The sequence below is a fragment of the Mustelus asterias genome, chromosome 3 (assembly GCF_964213995.1).
Source record: "Mustelus asterias chromosome 3, sMusAst1.hap1.1, whole genome shotgun sequence".
Classification (NCBI taxonomy): domain Eukaryota; kingdom Metazoa; phylum Chordata; class Chondrichthyes; order Carcharhiniformes; family Triakidae; genus Mustelus; species Mustelus asterias.
Genome location: NC_135803.1, coordinates 138,625,117 through 138,641,558, shown reverse-complemented (window position 1 = coordinate 138,641,558; position 16,442 = coordinate 138,625,117).

Sequence of the window (16,442 nt, the reverse complement as noted above, 5' to 3'; positions counted from 1 at the left end):
GAGAGCCCATCTGCTGTCCTTAGGAGGGTGAGCATAGAGTCGGCCACTTAGGAAGCCACCTGTGTGAAATTGTGCCTGGCATGCCACCAGCAAATTTAGACTCGAGCCTCCCATTTGGTCCCAACTTCAGTGTCCTGAAGCTCTCAGTAAAATCTAGTCCAGTATTTCAGATCAATGACTGGAAAAGGTTAGAAATGTAAGAGGTTTCAAGAAAGTATAGAGCCAGCAAGAGAGTGGGACAAAAGGTAGAAAGAAGGTCTGTGGAGGTAAAAGGCAAGAGAGATTAAATGACAAAATGATTGATGGTGTGTCAAAAGGAAGGGAGATAAGTAAAAAAAGAAAAGATGTCTTGAGGTGTAAATGGGAAAGCAGAATCATTACTAACAGATGCCATCTAAAAACAATGCCACAAAACAAAAGATAAAAGCAAAATACTGTGGATGCTGGAATCTGAAACAAAAACAGAAAATGCTGGAAAATCTCACTAGGTCTGACAGCATCTGTGGGGAGAGAATAGAGCCAATGTTTCCTCAAAATCTTGGCTCTATTCTCTCCCCACAGATGCTGTCAGACCTGCTGAGATTTTCCAGCATTTTCAGTTTTTGTTGCCGCAAAACAAAATGTGGGGAAGAACTTACTATCCAAAATTACTGAAAATGTTGAGTCCAGAAGGCTGTAAAGTCCCTAATCAGAAGATTGTGTATTTCATTGGAGCATTGTAGGAGGCTGAGATCAGAGTGGGAGCAGAGCAAAAAATTAAAATAACAGGTAATTGGTCGCTTGGCGTCACACTTGCAAACTGGATGGAGGTGTTCTGCAAAGCGATCAACCAATCCATGTTTGGTCTCCTTACTGTTGAGGACACTGAGTTGTGAGCTGTAAATATACTAAATTGAAAGAAGTATAAGCAAATAATTTCATTAATCTGGAAGATGTGCTTGGAATCTTGGACAGTAAGAAGAGCTAAAAGAACTGGTGGTCTAGCTTTAAACTTCTTTAATCAAACAAATCCTACAAGTAACTCTGGTGCTAAAAAATATGTTGGATTTATGCCTATTTCTGCCACCACAGGATTTTGGATACCTTTGTCATGGTAGGTTTGTTTTAATCAGTATGGTATTGATGGCCTGCAACAAAAGATATGTAAACTCATCTTGGCTAAATCCTAAGATTTTAATTGTAAATGGATATGCCACATATGTGAAATATATTCTCTTCAAGACACTGTTCACCTCTTTAAGAAATTCGGAAAAGATAATTTATCAGAGGAGGAAATTTATCAGAAAACTGTAGCAGGCCATCAGCAAGTTGGGTATATCAGTGCACTTCAGAAAGATTTGTACTGCACTAGCAGAATTAAGTGATGCACCATAAGAAAGGCGGAGTATGTTAATTCCAAGATCACTTGTCAGATGTGGCTCCAATGGAGATATATGTGACAGGCATTTGTGTTGACTCTGTTGACTTCAATAATATATTTATACCACTATTGACTTCAATAATATATTTACAAAATCATAGAAATCATAGAAACCCTACAGTGCAGAAGGAGGCCATTCGGCCCATCGAGTCTGCACCGACCACGATCCCACCCCACATATTTACCCGCTAATCCCTCTAACCTACGCGTCCCAGGACTCTAAGGGGCAATTTTTAACCTGGCCAATCAACCTAACCCGCACATCTTTGGACTGTGGGAGGAAACCGGAGCACCCGGAGGAAACCCACGCAGACACGAGGAGAATGTGCAAACTCCACACAGACAGTGACCCGAGCCGGGAATCGAACCCGGGACCCTGGAGCTGTGAAGCAGCAGTGCTAACCACTGTGCTACTGTGCCACCCAAATGGAATCTAGAAGACAATTTTAGGGTTCTGAAATTAATTCTACATAAAATATTGTGCCTAGGTTGTCATTATCTCCTCAGTCCTACTACACCTTACCTCTAGCTTGATATATTTTGCCTACCATCTGATTGAGCTTTCAAAAACAGATAAAAATACATAGAGTAATCAAGCTACTGATTTATAGTTTAAATTGTGTTACTCTGTCTATTTTTCTATCTCCAAAGCACTGGCCTCGAAAATAGTGTTACAAGGCGTAAAACAGCGTAGGGCTAAAATTTAGCTTCCACTTTAACTTCACTTGAAATGAAAATTGCACAGTGGACTTCAATCTGTGACTGTCAATTTTGCACACCCGCTGAAATTGAATTTCACTCCCCAGATCCTCCAAGATACCTTGGACGTTACTACGGAAAATCCGCGATTATAGATACAATGCCCGATGAAGCAAAATTTGGATGTGACAGATGCTTGTTAAAAGTCATAACTTTGGACAGTAATTCACAGTACAAAACACTATAAAATACAGTAACACTTTTGAGATAGCAGTAATCGGTGACTCATACGAACATCTATGAAAGAACATATGGATTACATAGAAACATCAAAACTAGAAGCAGGCCCATTTGGCCCTTCGAGCCTGCTCCGCCATTCATCTTGATCATGGCTGATCACTGAATTCTGTATCCTGATTTCCCTCCCCCTTCCTCCCATATCCCTTGATCCCTTCAGCCCCAAGAGCTATATCAAATTTCTTCTTGAAATCAGACAACATTTTGGCCTCAACTACATTCGAGGGTGATGAATTCCACACATTTCTCCTCACCTTAGTTCTAAAAGATTTATCCTTTATCTTCAAACTGTGACCCCCAGTTCTGGACTCCCCCACGAATGAGAACATTCTTTCTGAGTCTACCCCGATTAGGAGTAGGCCATTTGGCCCCTCAAGCCTGCTCTGCCATTCGGTAAGATCTCATCATGCCCCAACTCCATATCCCCACCTACCCCCACTAATCTTTGACTCCCTTCTTCGTCAAGAATCTATCTAGCTCTGCCTTAAAAATATTCCAAGACCTGACTCCACCACTCTAGGAAAGAGAGTTCCAAAGATTCATGACCCTCGGAGGAAGAAAAATTCTCCTCCTCTCTGTCTTAAATGGGATATCCCTAAATTTTAAACTGCGCCCTCTCCCACAGCACCCACCTGGTCAAGTCCCCACAGGATCTTATATGTTTCATTAAGATCACCTCTCATTCTTCTAAACACCAATGGGCACAGGCCTAACCTGTCCATCCTTTGCTCGTAAGATATCAGCACCTCCCCCGCGCCCCCATCCCAGATATCAACCGAGTAGCTCCATACCATGAAAGTCATGACAATATTTTAAGGTGTGAATCAGGATAGGAAAGTTGGCAGCCACTGAGTTGTTATAACAAGGTGGTGGAAAAAGTAATTCTATGAGCCAATTTAATTGCTTTTAATTTCTTTAATGATGCCAGCAAAAGCTAGTGTTTCTGGGTTTCTTTTTGTAAATATTTTACTGAAAAGCAATTCGCGATTGCAAATCAGAACAAAACAAAAAATGGACAGCCGCTGATCTGTATCAAAATGTACCAAAGCAAATCTTTTTTTTACAGAACAGCTGAACTGAGCTTTTCATAAGTTGTGGGGGGGGAGGGCGGGAAAGGCACTAAACACAAATTCAAATGTTTTATGGAATTGCTGTGCTCGAGACCAGGCAGCAAAGGCACTATTTATTGGTGCTTTAGGAAGTAAATTGCACAGCAGAGCATTTTCTATTGTGTTAGTCCTCTACTCTATGCACTGGGGAAGGGAGTCAAGAGAAAATGATTTCAATAAATGCCTGGTGAATCAAATTTAATGAAAGCGGAATTTGGATGCGAGCCTGACAGGCGATGCCAATTATGATGTCTTTCCTCATCACTATGTCCCTCATTGCCAGAATTCCACACAAATCATACATTGATATTTGGTGTGCTGATTTGGTGTTTTGTTATGCAGCAAAGGCCTTGCAATTTAACTCGTGATGGCCCAGAAGATTGCACTTGAAGTAAATCTGCTTTGGCAGTTTGTCAAAGCAAAATGTGTGTTGTTGTTATGGAAAGTGCAAAAAGAATATTGAATATCACTTCGTTGAGGTGACGCATTGTATTTAAGTCATTTGAATCTTTAGCTCAATCGGGTACAGGGTCAAAATTCAATAACATATAAATAGTTACCAAACCGATAATCCCCATGCTTTCTGATTCCGAAGGTCTCACAAGCAATGGTCTCGATTAAAATTTTCCTTTTAATTTGGGATTTCTGTTGGTCCTCTATTTGATGATTCAGACACAAGAGCTGTCAGTTTCAAGTAACTGAAAGTTAACAGGGTACATAAAGCTGTAATTGTCCAGTGACACAATTGCTTTTATGCTCAAGAGTGCAGCTGTGATGAAATCAAATGGTATTGTTCTCATTTTCATAAAGAAGTTTGAGCTTCCACAATTAAAATGATCTTGGTTAGCCCATCAAGCAACAGAAATGGTTACGGGAATATAAATTTATACATTCCATTCCTCCATTATTATTCTGTGTGCAACAGGAGTACAATTTGAGTGGTGCTCAGGAATTTGTACAACATTAAACATATTTTATTTTGTTTTTCAGTTCACACTATTCTTCCATGCTCCCTACATCTTTAAATGTATGCATACTCTTTGATTTGATTTATTATTGTCACATGTATTAGTGAAAAGTTGTTTCTTGCACACGGTGGCACAGAGGTTAGCACTGCTGCCTCACAGTGCCAGGGACCTGGGTTCGATTCCCTGTCTGGGTCATTGTCTGTGCGGAGTCTGCATGTTCTTCCTGTGTCTGTGTAGGTTTCCTCCGGGTGCTCCAGTTTCCTCCCACAGTCTGAAAGATGTGCTGATTAGGTGCATTGGCCATGCTAAATTCTCCCTCAGTGTACCCAAACAGGCGCTGGAGTGTGGCGACTGGGGGATTTTCACAGTAACTTCATTGCAGTGTTAATGTAAGCCTACTTGTGACACTAATAAATAAACTTAACTTAAGACAAAGCATACCGTACATAGAGAAGGAAAGGAGAGGGTGCAGAATGTAGTGTTCCAGTCATAGCTGGGGTGTAGAGAAAGTTCAAGTTAATACGAGATGGGTCCATTCAAAAGTCTGATGGCAACAGGGAAGAAGCAGTTCTTGAGTCGGTCGGTACATGATCTCAGACTTTTGTATCTTTTTCCCGATGGAAGAAGGTGGAAGAGAGTATGTCTGGGGTGGGTGCGGCCCTTAATTATGCTGGCAGCTTTTCTGAGGCTGCAGAAAGTGTAGACAGAGTCAATGGATGGGAGGCTGGTTTACATGATGGGATTGGGCTTCGTTCACGACCCTTTGTAGTTTCTTGTGGTCTTGGACAGAACAGGAGCCATACCAAGCTGTGATACAACCAGAAAGAATGCTTCCTATGGCTCGTATACTTATGATGTGGAGATGCCGGCGTTGGACTGGGGTGAACACGGTAAGAAGTCTCACAACACCAGGTTAAAGTCCAAGAGGTTTATTTGGTAGCAAATACCATAAGCTTTCGGAGCACTGCTCCTTCGTCAGATGGAGTGGAAATGTGCTCTCAAACAGTGCAAACAGACAAAATCAAGTTGCAGAATACTGATTAGAATGCGAATCCTACAACCAGCCAGTCCTACAGCCAGACTGGCTGGCTGTAGGATTTGCATTCTAATCAGTATTCTGCAACTTGATTTTGTCTGTTTGCACTGTTTGAGAGCACATTTCCACTCCATCTGACGAAGGAGCAGTGCTCCGAAAGCTTATGGTATTTGCTACTAAATAAACCTGTTGGACTTTAACCTGGTGTTGTGAGACTTCTTATCGTATACTTATTACAGACAAAAGCAGCAGATTTGAGGTGCGAGCATTTGAGTTCAAAAAAAGTTATCATACACAGCAGCTGCCTCTTATAAGGTTGTATGAATAGATGCAAGGAATAACATTGAATGTTTTTAATGATATGATGTGAGAGCTGCCACACCGACTCAATCTTTTTCATAGACTTTGCTCAACGTCAATTCAGTTGAATCACACACAATTAAGAATCCAACACATGGTCTTGAGAATTTCCTAAAATAACAACAATCTGACACCTTAAATAAGTGGTGATTTGATGGGTCATCGCACGGTTTAGTGATAAAAGTGCTTGGGAAGACAATTAACTCTGGAACTTTAGTTGGAAATCTCGTTTTCCTCTTTGTAAATAGTCTTTTGTGTTGAATCCTAATGAAAGCAGAAACACTGATATAGAATCCCTACAGTGCAGAGGGAGGCCATTTGGCCCATTGAGCCTGCAGGGATAACAATCTCATCCAGACCCTATCCCCGTAACCCCACAACCCTGCCAGTTCCCCTGACACTAAGAGGCAATTGAGCACAGCCAATCAACCTAACCCACACATCTTTGGACTGTGGGAGGAAACCAGAGTACCCAGAGGAAACCCATGCAGACACGGGGAGAACGTGCAAACTCTACACGGTGACCCAAGCCGGGAATTGAACCCAGATCCCTGGCGCTATGAGGCAGCAGTGCTAACCACTGTGCCACCGTGCTGCCCTATGGCCAAATGGATTTGGCAAAATATTTGCTGTTTAAGTCGACTTGATAGACTGGTGAACCCTATCTTGTCCTCAACAAACTCTCCACGGTGGCACAATGGTTAGCACTGCTGCCTCGCAGCGCCTGGGACCCGGGTTTGATTCCCAGCTTGGGTCACTGTGCGGAATCTGCACGTTCTCCCCGTGTCTGCGTGGGTTTCCTCCGGGTGCTCCGGTTTCCTCCCACAGTCCAAAAGATGTGTTGGTCAGGTGCATTGGCCATGCTTAATTCTCCCTCAGTGTAACCGAACAGGCGCCGGAGTGTGGCGACGAGGGGATTTTCACAGTAACTTCATTGCAGCATTAATGTAAGCTTACTTGTGACAAATAAATAAATATATACAGTTATGCAGTAGGCTAACACTACAGTGGCTTGGACCCAATGAGGGGATAGGAGGGAGACCTTTTTGGGACCATATAGCAAAAGGACACATAGACATCTAATGGAGGTAATCAGGAGAGTTAAGTGCTGGACCAATGCGTGAAAACTCTTTACTGTAAAAAGTTGAATGATTTTGCCAGGTCAGTCAAAAAGCAGAGCCATCAACACTTCACAAGAATTAATTGCAGCAAACAAGTCTGCAACTCGAAACCACCCACCACATTGTGCTAAAGTGCTTCAAGAACTTACAATTAATGCTCTAAGAGTTAGTGCGAGCTTTTTAACTTCCCAGCCTTCACCTGCAAGTATTCCTGCACTCAAAGCCCCAAATGGTATGTAATTGTTGGTTCATGCATTTGTTATCTCCATCATCGTGCTGATACTTAGGCTTCTGTGCCTCATGGTATTCAGAAGGCATTCTTGCTTTTCACATCCTTCATAAAGAAAAAGACTGCCCGTAACACAAAAAAGAGATCGTCATAAGACTCTACAGCATTCGTCTGCTCAAACCATACACAAAGGAATTGCTGTAGCCACTGGGGAAGCAGCCAACAGAAGAAGGAAAGCAGGTACTAACTACAGATTAATTGTGACTTTCTGTTTCTCCATTCTCATTCCGACGTTTCCTTCATTATCTGTCAGCAAATTGTGAAAAGCTAGGATAAGAAGGTTAGGAAGATATTTTCTAGCAATATTCAAAATTGAGGAATTTTGGTAAGAATAAGATGAACCTGTTTTCCACTGGCAAATGGATTTGTTATTGAGGGCACAATTATATGATAATGAAACAAGAGGATATTTCTTTACACATTGACTTATGATTTGGAATACATTACCTGAAAAGGTTTGTGGAGTCAGATTCAATGGTAATTTTAGAACATAGAACAGTACAGCACAGGAACAGGCCCTTCAGCCCATAATGTTGTGTCGAACGTGACGCCAAATTAAACTAATCCCTTCTGCCTGCCTTGGTCCATATCCCTCTATTCCTTGTATATTTGTGTGCTTATCTAAAAGCCCCTTAAATGCTCCTATCATATCTGCCTGCACCACCCCACACCTGGCAGTGCGTTCAGACACCTCCCATTCTCTGTGTAAAAAAAAACTTCCCCCTCACATCTCCTTTGAATTTCCCCCTCTCACCTTAAGTATTAGACATTTCAACTCTGAGACAAAGATTCTGACTGTCAACCCTATCTATGCCTCTCATCATTTTATAGACTGCTATCAGATCTCCCCTCAGCCTCTGCCGCTCCAGAGAAAACAACCCTAGTTTGTCCAGCCTCTCCTTATAGCTCATACCCTATAATCCAGGCAGCATCCTCGTAAACCTCTTCTACACTATTTCCAAAGCCTCCACATCCTTCCTGTAATGCGGTGACCAGAATTGAACGCAATAATCCTAAGTGCGGCCTAATCAAAGTTTTATAAAGCTGCAACATGACATTCCTTTTCAAAGGAAGTTGTTTAAATGTTGAAACATCTGCAGGGGAATGAGGGGAATGGGTCAAATTGAATAATTCTTTCAAATAGTTGACACAGGCACAGCAGATCCCTTGGCCTCCTCTGTGCTTTAAGCTTACATCATTTTGGCCTAGTGATTGGCTGTAGTACAGACAGCAACTTGAATTACATACAATGCTTAAAACGTACAAAATTGCCTCAAGTTGCTGTGGACAACTACCTCTCAGGACTTTACTGATCTGACCATTGCCATTCAGTCTGCTTTCCTGGAAATCAGGGTCCATATAGAATGCTAATGGTAGGATTGCAGAATACACATGTCCTCCTATAAACTGCCTCAAGTTCTTTTTTATTCATATGTGGAACATGAGCATCGCTGGCTGGCCAGCATTTATTGCCTATCCCTAGTTGCCTGAGGGCAGTTGAAAGTCAACCACATTGCTATGGCTCTGGAGTCACATGTCAGCCAGACCAGGTAAGGATGACGAATTAGTGAACCAGTTGGGTTTTTCTGACAATCAACAGTGTTTTCATGGCCATCAGTAGACTCTTAATTCCAGGTTTTTTTTATTGAATTCAAATTCCACATCTGTCATGGCGGGTTTCGAACCCGGGTCCCCAGAACATTAGCTGAATTTCTGGATTAATAGTTTAACAATACTACCACTAGGCTATCGCCTCCCCAGGTGCCTCTGCATATGACATAAAAGATACTGTGATTCAAGCTGCTTATAAAACCAGTGGGCTGACAAATGGCAGATGGAATTTAATTTCGATAAATGCGAGGTGATGCATTTTGGTAGATTGAACCAGAGCAAGACTTACTCAGTTAATGGTAGGGCATTGGGGAGACTTACAGAACAAAGAGATCTCAGGGAACATGTTCATAGCTCCTTGAAAGTGGAGTCACAGGTGGACAGAGTGGTGGAGAAAGCATTCAGCATGCTTGGTTTCACCAGTCAGAACATTGAATACAGGAGTTGGAACGTCTTGTTGAAGTTGTACAAGACATTGATAAGGCCACACTTGGAATACTGTGTACAGTTCTGGTCATATTATAGAAAGGATATTATTAAATTAGAAAGAGTGCAGAAAAGATTTACTAGGATGCTACCGGGACTTGATGGTTTGAGTTATAAGGAGAGGCTGGATAGACTGGGATGTCTCTGGAGCGTAGAAGGCTGAGGGGTGATCTTATAGAGATCTATAAAATAATGAGGGGCACAGATCAGCTAGATAATCAATACCTTTTCCCAAAGGTGGGGGAGTCTAAAACTTGAGGGCCTGGGTTTAAGGTGAGAGGGGAGAGATACAAAAGTGTCCAGAGGGGCAATTGTTTCACACAGAGGGTGGAGAGTGTCTGGAACAAGCTGCCAGAGGTAGTAGTAGAGGCAGGTACAATTTTGTCTTTTAAAAAGCATTTAGACAGTTACATGGGTAAGATGGGTATAGAGGGATATGGGCCAAACGTGGGCAATTGGGTTTATCTTGGGGATTTAAAAAAAAAAGGTGGCATGGACAAGTTGGGCCGAAGGGCCTGTTTCCATGCTGTAAACCTCTATGACTAGTACAAAATGTGTAGTGTGAATAAAGTTCTGCACTTAGCTGCCAGGAGATAAGGGTCACCTTAATCACTTTAGCTTTGTTTTGGAACTGAGCAGACAGCCGTTGCATGCATGCCTGCTACTCAGCACCTAACAGAAGCACAACACAAGGTTAAGGTCACTTTAAACACACTTTCATGGAAACACAGTGGAAGGAAACATTGGACCCAAATGCTCTGTGGATTTTCAATTAAAATTTATGGCTGTGCAAAATAGTTAGTGTGTTTGTGCAGACGTTATTTTTGGCAAGATTTGGAAGTGACTTTGATGAGGTGGCATAAATGAGGACTGTGAGTTGATGCACACAGAAAGTGTCTGTATGTGAAGACATTTTTGTGGTGGGAAAAGAAGATGTAGACAAGACTGTTAATGAGTGGTCAAGTGTGGTAGTCAAGAGAAGGTTTCCTGTGCCAGATTGACATTGGCAACAGGTTGTCTTCCACAGCCATTTCAGGATGCTGTTACTCATCTGGCAGCCCCCACATATGCCCTCGCTGCCCAAGGATCTCTAATTGCAGGGTGATGCCATGACCCTTGAGACTGCATTGCAGAACAAACCACCCCTACTCCATCTACCTCCTATCTCCTCCAGGCCATTGCGGTCAACTAAAGCAACCTTTGATGGAGGATTGTTGAGCCTGGGAAACATCGATCATCAGCCATTGTTGCAAAGAGTACCCTTGATCTCCCAGGAGCCACCCAAAGACTTTCTTTTATGGGGTCAAGGAATGTCCTGTGTCGTGGACTTCCTCATTAAGAAAGTTAATGCCTTGTATGGTGGACTTCCTCGCAATGGAGGTTAATGCCCTGTGTGGTGGGCTTCCTTGTAATGAAGGTTCCCTGATAGCTGTGAAGAAAGCAAATACTCACAGGCACGGTGAGGTGTTGCTTATTGAAAATGAGTTACACCTTGATATGGATGATGGGATGTACAGTGATGAAACAGGTCATTCGGCCCAACCAGTCCAATTTGGTGTTTATGGTCCGCTCAGGCCTCTTTCCATCTTTTCTCATCTAAATCTACCATTGTAACTATCTATTCCATTCTCCTTCATATGCTTGATGAGTTTCCCCTTAAATGCATCCATACTATCAAGTTCAACCATTCCCTATGGTAGCAAGTTCTACCTCTTACCACTCATTCCCTTTGGTGAAGAAATTTTTCTTTTGAATTCCCTATTGCATTTCTTGATGGCTATCTTATGTTGATGGCATTAATTTCCTGTTGACATGCATGATGACGTTGATCAGTGGGATATGTGGTCATGCTGGAATCCTCAACATTCCATTGTACCACCTGATTGTGAATGACATCTTGGAGCAATATCTAGCTTATATCCAGGTGCAAAGAAGCAAATGGTGTGGATCTGCAGTGAGGTAACTAAATCAAGCCAAAGTTTAGGGTAAAGGACTGAACTGTTACTGTGTGTACCACCAATTGAATTCATTAAAATTTTAAACTTCAAGGTTTATTATTGTTGCAGGTAGGCTTACATTAACACTGCAATGAAGTTACTGTGAAAATCCCTTAGTCACCACACTCCAGCGCCTATTTGGGTACACCTAGGGAGAATTTAGCATGGCCAATGCACCTAACCAGCACGTCTTTGGGACTGTGGGAGGAAACCGGAGTACCCGGAGGAAACCCATGCAGACACGGGGAGCAGGTGCAACCTTCACACAGACAGTGACCTAAGCTGGAAATCAAACCCGGATCCCTGGCACTGAGGCAGCAATGCTAACAACTGTGCCACCGTGCTGCCCATTTTATGGCCAAATATTGTTAATTTGTTTGCAAGATATTTATTTTCTGGATTTGTGTCCAAATTCTATCTTTCAACTTTACTTGGGAGTCCAGATGATTTTTTAAGGGCGATAACATCACATCTAATCATCACTTCTCCAACAAAAGCAAAGTACAGATTAGCACTTGAGGATTGTAGGGGGCGGGGGGGGGGGATCAAAATGGATGGCAGAGTTCATGGCCTGAAGTTGTTGAACTTGATGCTAAATCCAGAAGGTGGGAAAGTGCCTAATTGGAAAATGAGGTGCTGTTCCTCCAGCTTGCTTTGGTCTCCACTGGAACATTGTAGTTGGCTAAGGACAAAAACAGGAATATGAGAGCAAGGTGGTGAATTGAAAAGCCCAGCGACAGGAAGGTCAGGGTCATGCTTGCGGACTGAGCGAAGTCACCCACTCTGCATTTAGGCTCCCCAATGTGAGTGGGCAAACAAAATTGGCAAATGGAACTCAATGTGGGAAAACGTGAGGTTGTTCATTTTGAAAGAATATCGAGGCTGGTGGGGTGGAAAAAGGGGGCATGGGAAACCCTATCATGGTACTGGGAGGGACAGGAAAGGGTGAGGACAGAAGTATGGGAAATGGGTTGGGCATGGTCCAAAGATGTGTGAGTTAGGTTGATTGGCCATGCTAAATTGACCCCAGTGTCAGGGAATTAGCAGGGTAAATACATGGGGTTACGGGAATAGGGCCTGGGCGGGATTGTGGTCAGTGCAGATTTGATGGGCCGAATGGCCTCCTTCTGCACTGTAGGGGTTCTATTGTTGGGGGCCCTGTCAACCACAGTTGGGAGAGTGTAGCATTAACTTGGATTGTATGGATTGAAATTTTGAGGCACCAGTCAAGTTTTCATAAATATTATTCTGATACATTACATAAAGAAATTCCTTTAAAGATCAATGTGATGGCAAGCAGTTTGTTGCAGGTTTGATTTAAAGCTTGTGAGAATTGGATTGCCATGCTGTAGAGTATGGACATAATTACGAAACCACAATGCGAATCTTGAATTGAATTTAGTAATTTCCTACATACTTGAATATAGTATCCCAGTTGATGTCTTCCAAATAAAACCACATCCTCATGATATTGCTGACCATTGCACAATTTGTTGAAACAGAAGCACTTGCCCAGTAACAAAATCTGGCAGTGCACAAATTTTGTGATAACCCAACTATGATCTGCTCTCAATTTGGGGATTTACATAAAGTCATACTTGATTTGACTTTAATGCGTTTGCAATTTGATGTCTTGCTGCTGTGGTTACATGTTTCACAGACATCAATGTTGAGAATGTTTTCAAAAACTCAAACATATATAGAAACATAGTTAGAAAATAGAAGCAGCTAGGCCATTCGGCCCTTTGAGCTTGCTCCACCATTCATGTTGATCATGGCTGACCATCAAATTCAATATCCTGATCTCACCTTTCCCCCCCCCCCCCCCCCCCATAATCCCTTTAGCCCTTTAGCCCCTATATCTAATTTCTTCTTGAAATCGGACAATGTTTTGGCCTCAACTACTTTCTGTGGTAGTGAATTCCACACATTCACCACCCTCTGGGTGAAGAAATTTCTCCTCACCTCAGTCCTAAAATGTTTACCCCCTTATCCTCAAACTGTGACCCCTAGCTCTGGACTCCTCCACTATCGGGAACATTCTTTCTGAATCTACCCTGTCTAATCCTGATGAATTTATAAGTTTCTATGAGATCCCCCTCACTCTTCTAAAGTCCAATGAATATAATCCTAACCAACTTAGTCTCTCCTCATGTGACAGTCCTGCCATCCCAGGATTAAGCCTGGTAAATCTTTGTTGCACTCCCTCAATAGCAAAAACATCCATCCTCGGATAAGGAGGACATCAAAACTGCACACACTACTCCAGGTGTGGTCTCACCAATGTCCTACACAATTGCAGTAAAATATCCCTATTCCTATACTCAAATCTTCTTGCTATGAAGGCCAACATACCATTTGCTTTCTCTACTGCCTGCTATACCTGTGCACTTACTTTCAGCGATTGATGTACGAGGACACCAAGGACTCGCTGAGTATCCACCTCTCTCAATTTACACCCATTCAAATAATAATTTGCCTTCCTATTTTTGCTACCAAAGTGGATAATCTCACATTTATCCACATTATACTGCATCTGCTATGCATCCACTCACTCGGCCTGTCCAAATCACGCTGAAGCATCTCTGCATCCTCCTCACAGCTCACCCTTCCACCCAACTTTCCATCATCTACAAATTTGGAGATAATACATTTAGTTCCCTCTACCAAATCATTAATATATAATGTGAACAGTTGGGATCATAGCACAAATCCCTGTGGTACCCCACTAGTCACTGTTTGCCAATCAGAAAAAGACTCATTTATTCCATTGAATCCTTATAGTGCAGAAGGAGGCCATTTGGCCCATCGAGCCTGCACCGATAACAGTCCCACCCAGGCCCTATCCCCATAACCCTCCCCCCATATTTATCCTGCTAATCCCACGACACTAAGTGTCAATTTACATGGCCACTCCACCTAACCCGCACATTTTTGGACTGTGGGAGGAAACCGGAGCATCCGGAGGAAACCCACACAGACATGGCGAGAACGTGCAAACTCCACAGACAGTCACCCGAGGCTGGAAGTGAATCCGGGTCCCTCGTGCTGTGAGGCAGCAGTGCTAACTTAGCCACTGTGCAACCGCGCTGCCAACTCTTTGCTTCCTGTCTACTAACCAGCTTTCTATCCATCTCGAGACACTACCCATAATCCCGTGTGCTTTAACTTTACATAGTAGTCTGCTATGTGAGACCTTGTTAAAAGCCGCCTGAGAGTCTAAATAAACCACATCCACCAGTTCTTCTGGGTCAACTCTACTAGTTACATCCTGAGAGAATTCCAGTAGACTTGTCAAGCATGATATCCCTTTCATAAATCCATGCTGATTTTGTCTGATTATACCACTGCTTTCCAAATGCTGTGCTATAAGCTTCTTGATCATGGACTGTGGCAACTTCCCTACTACTGATGTTAGGCTCAATGGTCTATTGTTCCCTGTTTTCTCTCTACCTCCCTTTCTGAATAACGGACTTACATCAGCTACTCTGCAATGTGTAGGAACCATTCCAGAGTCCAAAGAAATTTGGAAAATGACCACTAAGTGACATTTAACTTGAAATATTGTGACAGAGGTGACATTTCCCAACCGACTGTGTAGCTGTGGAGCACATTGCCTCAACCAAGCTAGAGTTTTGGGCAATCATAGAACTTTACAGTGCAGAAGGAGGCCATTCAACCTATCGAGTCTGCACCAACCACAATCCCACCCAGGCCCTATCCCCTAACCCCATGCATTTACCCTAGCTAGTCCCCCTAACATTAAGGGCCAATCCACGTAACCCGCACATCTTTGGACTGTGGGAGGAAACCCACACAGACATGGGGAGAACACGCAAACTCCACACAGACAGTGACCCAAGCCAGGAATCGCAGCAGTGCTAACCACTGTGCCACCCCAATGTAGCTGAAAACCTGCTGGAACTGCAGAAATTTCAGCTCCACGAGGTTTGAGTTGCTAAGTTGAGTTTATATTTGAGCAATTTTTTTTTAGATGTACATATTAGTTAAATGGAATCTGACTATTGACTCTATCTCCCCCCCCCCCCCAACCCCCTCACCACCAAATGTGAAATGTCAATCAGAGGGCCTTTAAACTGGTTCCCTGGGGCTCAGGCAGTTGCGTTTTTTATTTTAGCAGCCCGGGCATAATCTGGAGCGTGTTTTTTTTTCCCCCAGCAGCTGCGAGGATATAACTATTATAAATAGGTGGCCCCGTTTTAAAAAGAATGAAACAAGAATGTTGCACTTCAGCAACTTGAGTAGACACAGAAGTTGTTAATCCTGTTATGGATGGCGTTTCAGATTGTTTTACAGGAAATCACATTATGGACCATCCGTTGCAGGAAATCGTTTGGAAACTTCCCTGCTGGAGAGGGGCCAAAAAAGCGAGTTGAGTGGTGACACCGGTTCCTGGGGCAGGATCATGTTTAGACGCGGGGATTAAACATATTTACTTTGTGCATCTGCCCTTTGGGCTGCAAACATTTTTTTTGCGCGTCTCATTGTAAGCATTCAACTCCTCCTCCTAATTCACTCTTCACTTAAAATGAAATGTCAGAGGGACCCTTGGGCACTTTATTTTTAAGTGCTGTGGGAGATGAACAAATGAATTGTTAGTAAGATTTTTTTTTCAAAAATATCCTTTATCCATATATAATTTGAAAAATGTTTCCATTCAATAGTAAAAAAACAATCATATTTATGTTTTCCTTGAGATCAAAATTTATGCTGTGTTCAGTCTAATAATGTTACATATATTTCAGTAAAAGTCCAAAGTTCTTTACGGAGCGATGTACGTTGGTCAAATTGCACTTACTGTGTGAATTCTATTAAAGCACCACTAAGAGATTATAGACAGTCTGAGGGCTTTTTCCAGTTACTAGCCCCTTGGTCTACATGGGCTGAAAGGCCTTACACAGTGGTTAGCGTTGTTGCCTCACAGCACCAGGGACCTTGGTTCAATTCCCGGCTTGGGTCGCTGTCGGTGCGGAGTCTGCACGTTCTCCCTGTATCTGCGTGGGTTTCCTCCGGGTGCTTTCAGTTTCC